The 9768-nt window shown below is 37.2% G+C and overlaps 1 non-coding gene across 1 annotated transcript; it reads right to left on the bottom strand.

Moving 5' to 3' along the window:
- Window positions 1-983: 983 nt before the first annotated feature.
- LOC117284540 lies at window positions 984-1085 on the bottom strand. Its single transcript, XR_004515651.1, has one exon. It is a non-coding gene; the product is annotated as a small nucleolar RNA U13 (small nucleolar RNA).
- Window positions 1086-9768: the final 8683 nt, after the last annotated feature.

The raw sequence follows: 9768 nt of genomic DNA, 5'->3' as shown, positions 1-9768 counted from the left end.
TCCAAGCTGCCTGCATATGCATAAAATTATCTGACCACAGGCTTATACAAATTAAATTATTTTCTAGAACATCAAAATGCCAACCATGCTGACTGTACACTGCATTATTCCCCTGGCGAGTATTTTGAGAGAACTTCTATATAACATGAAAAGAATTGGCATGACACAAAGACTGCAGCGAATAGAACACAATTAAAAACACATTTGTAATGCAATTCTGCATAAAATATGCATAGTAAATCTTATTAATTTTTTTAGAAACAAAAGATTATTCTGAATAAAGGTTAAAACCTCATCAAGGAAAAAAGCTTACCATTTGTATATCATTGGTAGAAAACTGATAAGATTTTATTGGGAGGAACAGGGAATATATCTGACAAAGTCATTCACTTAAAATTTGTTCAAGCTTTCATAAGGCTGTAAATTTATGATTAAATATTATATATTAAAATCTTATATATATTAATATCTTAAAATATTATGCCATAAATACACTTTCCACTATTACTATTCAAACAGAGGACAAAAGAATAACTCGAATAAAGTGTTTCTCAAAATGAGGTCCAAAGGCTCCAAAAAAATTCTAATGTAGCTCAATAATAAACACTTTAAACAAATGCCCTATGTGATTATTCTACATTTTGAAATGCCCAGTGGTAAGAGCAACAGTTAAAAACAAGATCATAAACATATTTTTGACATGGCAGAAATCTCTGTAAGTTTATGTTCTGAATACTGCTTTTTGCTTTAAAACAAGTTCCAGGCATTATCAGAAACATATATACCTCACAAATGAACATATGAATGTATATAAACTTTTTTCCTTTGATGTTTTCATTACTTTCAAAATAGTTATTTGAAGAAAAGATGATACATGACTACAAGCTTTGAAAAAGTTGCATTTCTAATGAAATGAAGTATCCAAAAAAAAGATTAAAAGACAATTTACTAAATGCCTACAACTTTTATCTTTTCTTTCCCCACATCAGACAGGTAATGTGCCAATGTCATAACAAGGATTGAGGAAGGCACATCCTGCTCATACAGCATGAACACCAGATCATCACACTCATGAACCAAAGGATCTAACACCTACAAATTTTAAATCATTCTAAATTTAAAACAAGATAACTTACCTAAAATTAAACGTTTCTGAGATTGTACCATTGTAACTTATTTAGGTGATCATGCTTACTTTTCAAGTCCTTTGCATGGTACTAAATCAGAAGAATGATGTATCTGGCAACTCTTCAAATAATAAATTGCTAACCTGGCTGGGAATTTAGCTCAGTAACACTGTCTGCCTGGCAAATGCAAGGTTCTGAGTTCAATTCCCAGTACCAAAATAAATAAATAGATTGTACCATTGTAACTTATTTAGGTGATCATGCTTACTTTTCAAGTCCTTTGCATGGTACTAAATCAGAAGAATGATGTATCTGGCAACTCTTCAAATAATAAATTGCTAACCTGGCTGGGAATTTAGCTCAGTAACACTGTCTGCCTGGCAAATGCAAGGTTCTGAGTTCAATTCCCAGTACCAAAATAAATAAATATATAGACCTTGTACTTGCAAAGCAGGCAGCAGAACCACTGAGATAAATCCCTGGCCTGCTAACTACTAATTTTAATAAAAACATACAACCATAATACATGTTTTTTTTCCAGATTTATTCAAAGTTGTTATTGTTTTTTTGGATTTCTCTGAAGACTATGTAAACTGGGACCCAAATGTACAGGTAATATAGCTTGGAGTAAAACAAGCATAGTTAACACATTCTACTTAAATGACAAATAAGAAAAAAAATTTGTTTTTCAGAGCACTGTAATTCTCAATATAGAAGTTTTTTACTTCCTTTGTTAGACTAATTCCTAAGTATTTCATTTTTTCAATGCTTTGTGAAAGGTGTTGTTTCCCTAATTTCTTTCTCAGTGAAATTGTTGTGTAAAGGAATGCCATTGATTTTTGAATGTTGACTTTATATCCAGCTGCACTACTGAATTTGGTTATAAAATCTAGAAGTCTTTTGGTGGAGCTTTTGGGGTCTTAAATGTAGAGAATCGTGTCATCTGCAAATAATGACAGTTTAACTTTTTCCTTTCCTATCTTTATCCCTTTTATTTCTTTCTCATGTCTAATTACTCTGGCTAATGTTTCCAGAATTATTTTGAATAGGAGTGGCAACAGTGGTGATTGTTCCTGGTTTTAGAGTTAAAACTTTCAGTTTTTCACCATTTGTATGATGTAGGCTGTTGGTTTGTCATAGATAGCTGTCTTAGTTACTTTTCTCTTATTGCTGAGGCAAAGTATCTGACACCCAAATTTAAAGCGGGAAAGGTTTATTTAGCTTACAGTTCTTGGAGGTTTCAGTAGGCTGGCTCCAAGAGCGGGTGGCGTGACAGCCAGGGCTTGCAAAGGAAAAACGGTTCATGGAGGCCAGGAGGTAACAAGTAATCTTACCAGGTTGTGAAGAAACCTTAATATCTTCTTCCTGCGCCTTGCATCTTATTCAGACTAGTTAGGGTGGGTAGCACTCACACCCTTAATCTTAGTGCCCTTGGGCCTAGCATTGCACCTTGAATCAATCACACTCTCTAGATTCAGCCACCTTTGAAAAAGCCCCACCTAAGACCACATGAGGCTTTGGGGGACAGCTAGATACAAGCCATAAAAATGAATTTTTATCAGATTGAGGTAAAGACCATCTATTCCAATTTTCTGTAGGTTTTTTTTTAATATATCATTAATTAGTGTTGGACTTTGTCTAATGCCGTTTCTGCATCTGTTGAGATGATCATGTGAGTTTTGTCTTTGGCTCTGTTAATATAGTGTAGTACATTTATTGACTTGTGTATGTTGAACCATACCTGCATCCTTGGAATAAATCTTACTTGGTCATGATGTATAATCTTCTTGATGATTTGCTGCTTTCTGTTTGCCAGTATCTTATTGAGGACTTTCGCATCTCTGTTCATTAGGAAGATTGACCTGTAGTTTTCCTTTTTGATTGGGTCCTTCTTTGGTTTTAGTATCAGGCTAATGCTTGCTTTTAGGAATGATTTTTGAGAGTATTGATTCACTTTCAATTTCATTAAAGAGTTTGAAGAAAATGGCACTAGATCTTATCTAAATTTCATGTAGAATTTATCAGTGAAGCCATCAGGACTTTGGCTTTTCTTTGTTAGTAAGTTTTTAATTAAATTTTCAATTTTATTGACTGATTTGTGGTTACTTACAATTTCTTGATTCAGCTTTGGTTTCATATGTATCTAGGAATTTGTCTATTTTTTTCCTGTGTTTTCCATCTGACTAGAATACAGGTTTTCAAAGTAGGAATTAATGATCTGGATTTTCATTGTGATTTCACCCTTTTCATTCCTAATTGCATGAATTTGAGTCTTTTGTTTCCTTTTTGATAATGTTGGCTAAGAGTTTGTCAGTTTTATTTAATCTTTCAAAGAACCAACTTTTTGATTCATTGATTCTTTGTATGGTTTTTGTCTCAATTATGTAATTTCTGATGATCTTTATAATTTCCTCCCTTGTTCAAGCTTTGGGTTTGACTTGCTCTTTTTCTAGAAGCTTGATGTTCAAGATTAGGTTGGCTTTTTTAAACTTATTCTGTTATCCTGGTGTGAGAGTTCATTGCTATAAATTTCCCTTGTAGGACTGCTTTCCTTCTGTACCATAAGTTGCAGTATGCTGTGTTGGTATTATCATGTAATTGTAGATACTATTTAATTTCTTCTTTGATTTTATCTGTGGCCCATTGGTTGTTCAGGAGGGTGTTAGTTAATTTCCATGTGTTTATAGAGTTTTGTAGTATATTTTGCCATTGATTTCCATTTTCACTGCACTATAGTCAGATAATATGCATGTAATAATTTCAATTTCTTTGAATTTACTTAAGCATGTTCTATGAGCTAGTATGTGGTCTCTTTTGGAGAATGTCCCATGTGCTGCTGAAAAGGATATATATTCTGATGTTTTGGGGTGGAACACTCTGTAGACATCTACTAAGTCCATTTGTTCACAAGTTTAGTTTAGTTCTGATATTTCTTAAGTGATTTTTTTTTTGTCTAGATGATCTATTTGTGGCAGTGTGGTATTAAGTTCCCCCATTACAATTGTGTTAGTGCTTATTAGATTTTTCATTCCCATTAATATTTGTTTTATATAAAGGGCCAGGGATTTAGTTCAGTGTTGCCATCACCTGCCTTGCAAGTGCAAGGTCCCAAGTTTGAATCCTGGTACAAAAATTTTTTTTTGTTTTATGTAATTGGGTATACCAATATTTTCTGTAATATACTCGACAGCTAACCATGGACTGAATCCCCTGAAACCATGAACTGTTTTAAACCTTTCAAGTTTGTGGGTGACAGAAAATTTGACTACAGTTGGGGGCATTAGTATTTGCATATATATATATTTATGACTGTCATCTCTTCTTGTTGTATTTTTCCTTTAGCAAGTATTCAGTGACCTTCTTTGTTCTTGGAATTGTGGGTTTCATTATCTCTAAAATGTGCTTCAGAACACTTTGTAGAACTGTCATGAATTTTTTCAGTTGTTCTTTTTCATGAGAGCATCTTATTTCTCCACTGATTTTGCTGGAGATCTGGGTGATCTCAGAACCCACTCTTTTGGTACTGGACTATGGTGATCCTTGTGATCCCAGACATTCACAGTATTGTCATACAAGGGAAAACAAGCAATTATAACAAATATGATATCCTGGCTAACAGCACAATTGGCAGTATTAATAGCATCTAACATAGCCTAGTAACTGATAAACTGTGGTCCCTGTTAGTTTGGTACCTTTAACAACATGAAGTAGCTCTACCATTTTATAACACAATCCAACATAAATGAGGAACTTGTATACAATGAGTTTCCCTTCTGTAGAGTTTTTTATCATGTGGCAAGAAAATTTAAGAGGGATAGGGGACGAAACAGAAAGATAAATGAAGAGAAATATAGTAGAAGCAAGTTTGGAGGTCAAAGGATGAACAACCAAGCTTTGGGAAATCATAGAAGAGGGCAGGAGAGAAAGCATGAAGGAAGAAGCAAAAGAACGTTGAAACAAGCTAGGAAAAAAGGAACACTGTTCACTCACTGAGAATATCAAGAGAGACAGAATCAAGATCTACAGTTGAGGAACGAGAGAAATAAAGCAAACAGAACAAGAATGAATGTATAAAACCTAAACAACTACAAAAGCCCCAAATCAAGCAAACAAGGGAAAAGAAAAATAATAGAAATGCTAAAACTCCTCTGGTGTCCACAGTTCTGTGTTAGTGTCTGAAACAGATCCTCTAAATACTCTGTGCACCTCCACTGGGTCTGCAACAAGATCCATGCTGGACATAGGACTTTTCCTGGACTCCAAAGATGAGGGCTAGAACCCTTCCCCAGCTAGCAGCCTTCCGCATGTCTCTCAAGCATCTTTCCCATGTCTCCCCACCAAGAGTGTCTCCACTGCACTGTCCCAGCTGCTGTGGTGCCCTCAGCTGGAGTCACCCTGAAGCTATTCCCAGGTTGGTGCACAGTTGGCCCCCCCCAGATCTTGCATGGGCTGGCCTATTCCACACCTTTAATTACTCTCATGCTCTGGCTATTGGGGGGTGGGGGCTTGCCCCGCCACTGGCTAGGGTCACTGGCTTGTTTGTGTCCAGGATTGCAGTGCATGAGGGGAGTGTTCCTTTCCCACAACCAGCCAAGGTCACTTGCCTGGCCACATCTTTGGCCACAGAACAGGGATGATGTCTCCAGTTCTTTGTATTCAAGGCCAGTCTTTGCAGCCCTGGGTGGTCCTGGGAGCAGAGTTTGACTAGTCCTGGTGCCTACTTCTCAACATAACTTCCCTCAATCTACTGTCTAACTGGCTGTCAGCAGTCTACTACAACTGGACAACCCTTCCTTCCTTTCTTTCAGGGCAGTGAAATGGCCCTAAGACTGTTCTGCTGTTCTGCTGTAAGAGTTCAAGCTTGAACATCTCTAAACAAAATGATGGCTCTACCTGCACTCTGCTGATGTTGGCAATACTTTATGCCTCACAACTGTTGACCCTGTGGGGCTTGCTGATCAAGGAATATTGTTTCCTGCTCTCACCACTGCCTCTGACTGTAGAAGACTCTTGATTCTGGTCCAGTCTCTTTCACAGTGAGCAATAAAGTTGTTTTTGCTGTCTTCCCACCAGGCCAGGTACAAAGGCTCTGCAGCACCTTGTGCTCCCTGGTCTGTGGCAGTGAGCTATTTCTTCTAACAAATGTCTGTGCTTCTAATCTTTGCCCTCCTGAAGTCTACCTCCAACATATTGGCCTGACTGGTCCCTTTAAAATGTAAATTAGATACAAAGCCGAGTCCTTACAAGGCCACAAAGGTCATTCTAATCTCAAAACCTTAGACTTGTTTGCCTTCCTCTTCTTTCCCATTCCTTTTTGCTCATTGTCTTCAAACCACCTCAGCCCTACTCTTTCCTCAAAATCTCTGGGCATATTCCTGCCTGAAGACCTTTGTCCAAACTTTTGTCTACCTCTTGGAGTTGTTCTCCAGATATTCCTTGGCTTGTTCATCTCCTTCAAGCTTTTCTTTAAATACCATCTTCTCAATAAGACCTTTTGTAACGACCAGTGCTAATACAGTAGAACCCAGAGTTATGACTGATCTCACATACAAACAACTTGAGTTACAACTGAATTTTAGTTTTAACCTATGACCAAAGTCTTGAGTTATGACCTGAAGGCCAGCCACTTGTGTGGTTGTAAACAAAGATTCACGATGCCAGGAAAGCATATGTAAGCATCTGTAAGAATCAATCTGAGTCCAGATGAATGTATTTCCAGACATTATTTTGGACAGTGCTTTATATAATTGCTATGATTACTTTTATCAAAATGTCCCCTAAAAACCAGAAAAGAAGCTAGGGAAGGAAGGGAAGGTAAAGAAAGCAATTACAATTGAAAAGATGAAGGAAATTGTGGAGAAATGAGTGATGTTCATGTGGCCCAACTTACTAGTACATACAGCATTTTGAAATCCACCATTTTGACAATCTTGCAAAGAAAAGATTTGTATAAAGAAGCTAGTGTCACTAAAGGTGTTACTCAAATTAATAAGTCACAATCAGTAGTGTTAGATGAGGTAGAAGGACTATTATTAGTGTGGATAAATAAAAGGCATATGGCCTGTCTGAGTCTACGATTTGTGAAAATGCTAGAGCTATAAATGCAGATATTATAAAGGATGATTCATCAATGAGTGATAATGGTGAAACATTTCATTCCAGTAAAGGGTGGTTTCACAGTTTTAAAGTGAGAACTGGTGTTCATAGTGTAACTAGGTATGGTGAAGCAGCCAGTGCTGATAAAAGGGCTGCTGGAAATTATATACACTACTTTGAAATGATGACACAGAGAAATGGCTTTTACTCTAATTAAGTTTTCAACTGTAATGAAACTGGCCTTTTCTAAAAGAAAATGCCCAGAGCATACTTTACCCAGGAAGAGAAGAAAATGCCAGTCCACAAGCCTATGAAGGATTGGCTAAACTTTTTGTTACGTGCCAATGCAAAAGGTGTCTTCAAGATAAAGCCTCTCTTGGTTTGTCACTCTGAGGTCCCTAGATTTTCAGAAAACATACAGTCATGAAGAATAGGCTAGTGGTCATGTGGAGAGCTAATGGAAAAGCCTGGGTAACAAGAGTACTTTTTTTTTTAGTGGATCATGGAGGCTTTCTGTCCTACTATTAGGAAATATCTAGAGGACAAAGATTTGCCACACAAGGCTCTCTTCATCATGGACAATGCTTCTGCTCACCCAAGAGATTTGGAGGAAGAATTGGCTGAAGAATTCCCATGGCTATCAGTCAAGTTCCTCCCACTAGTACAGCTCCACTATGCAACCTATGGTCCAGCATGTTATAGCTAACTCTAAGAAGATACACACCAAGGAACTATTCCTGAAGTGCTTCCAGATGGTCTCAGATACAGATTTAACCCTTAAAGAGTCCTGGAAGGAACATTACAACATCCTTTCCTGTATGGGGTTAACTGAGAAATCCTGGGCTAATGTCTCTCTAGGGACACTGATATCTGCCTGGAAGAAAGTGTGGTCTAAAATTATATATGAGAGAGTTTTGAAGGCTGGGTAGAGGAACCTGAGCCTTCAGTTGACCCTGCAGTTGATGACACTGTCACTATAGCAGAGTCCATAGGCTTGCAGGTAGGCAGTGGTGATGCTGAGGAACTGGTGGAGGAATATTCAGAGGAGTTGTCTGCAGAGGAGCTGCAGCAACCTCTGGCTGAGGAACAGAGAATGGCAGCTGAGGAGCTTTCTGAAGAGGAGTATCATTAATCAGTGCAGCAAAGTTCTTCTGTAATAAAGGAAATGCTTTAAAAAATGAACAAAGCTAGTCTTTGTAGAGAAGACTCATCCAGACAGGGAAAAAGCTAATCGTGTTCACTTGCTTAATGACAGTGTCCTGTCATACTACAAAACAGTGGTCAGAAAAAGACAGAAGCAGACAACCTTAGACCAGTTTTTACTTCTGAAAATGTTGAGACCTTAGTGAGCCAGAAGTAGGTCCTAGTGAGCTATAGGCTCTCCAAAGGAGAGAAATGTTGGGAACCATTCTACATAATTTTGGGGAAAATCACAATTAAATTATGATTAGGGCTATCAGAGGCCTCAATGATCCCAAGATTCTGTGATGATTAAGGGTAAGATACAGCAGCTGAAGGAATCCTTGTTCTTTAGGACCAAGTAGTAACACAAAAGAAGAAAGATTGCACCTGCGAAGGGGAAAAGTCTTTATCAGTTTAACTCATCCCACCTGCTATTGTAAGACTCCGGCCTAATCAACATAAGTTTCTCATTGACCTAAGATCCTCACCAATATAAAATTATTATCAATTTATCATTGTCATTATCAATATTACTGCCCTCTGAGTCATCTGATGCTCTCTGTGAACCCAATAAATAGTGGCCAGCTCAGAGTCTGTCTTTGCTTGCACGGAAGCAATGACCTCCCAGGCCACCCCCTGATACTTGAAACTATGCAAGTTGTATTGTCTTTTTTTTTCTTTAGCCCTCACCATCCTCATTTCTAGGCAGTCAAAGGATTGATCAACTTCTGATAGAGAAGGATACCCAAGAGCCAGATTCCTGATGTTCTTATGGAAGGTAATTCTCCTTATAAACAATAACCATCTTCCATTTCATCCTCCATTCCTGCAAGCCAAAGATGTCAACTTGAATGGTGACTACAGCATGAAATTGTTGTTTCTGTTAAACTAGGCACATTTTATAATTTTGGTGAATACACTAGGAAAATTATTGGTGTTTCTGGTAAATTATACATATTACACACCCATTTTTAATATGAAAAGTTTACTTAAGGGGTGCTTTCAGAGGTTCAAAAAGGATTATGGTATTTCCCTTGTTTTTTGTCTTGACTTACAACCACCTTGAATTACAAGCAGCTCTTGCAAAACAATTGAGTTCATAAGTCAAAGGTCCACTATATTTAATTAAGTCTATGCTATCACTGTTGAATTATTTTTTATTGTTAGTGGAGGTATAGTGGTTGCATTTAGTAGATATCTCCTTTTTGTCAATATTTGGTTAATATTTAAGTTCATACTATTTTTGTAGATCTCACTTTATGATTAAGGGTGGTGCTTATTGGTTCTTATGGAATGTCCATATTCACTTTGTCTTTGACTTTATTATTGTAGCTATTGTCAGGGTGGTATACTTTTGCTATTA

Source organism: Fukomys damarensis, unplaced genomic scaffold, assembly GCF_012274545.1.
Source record: "Fukomys damarensis isolate Sample0158 unplaced genomic scaffold, DMR_v1.0_HiC HiC_scaffold_37, whole genome shotgun sequence".
In the NCBI taxonomy this organism is placed as follows: Eukaryota; Metazoa; Chordata; class Mammalia; order Rodentia; family Bathyergidae; genus Fukomys; species Fukomys damarensis.
This window is presented reverse-complemented; position numbering and strand designations above follow the sequence as displayed.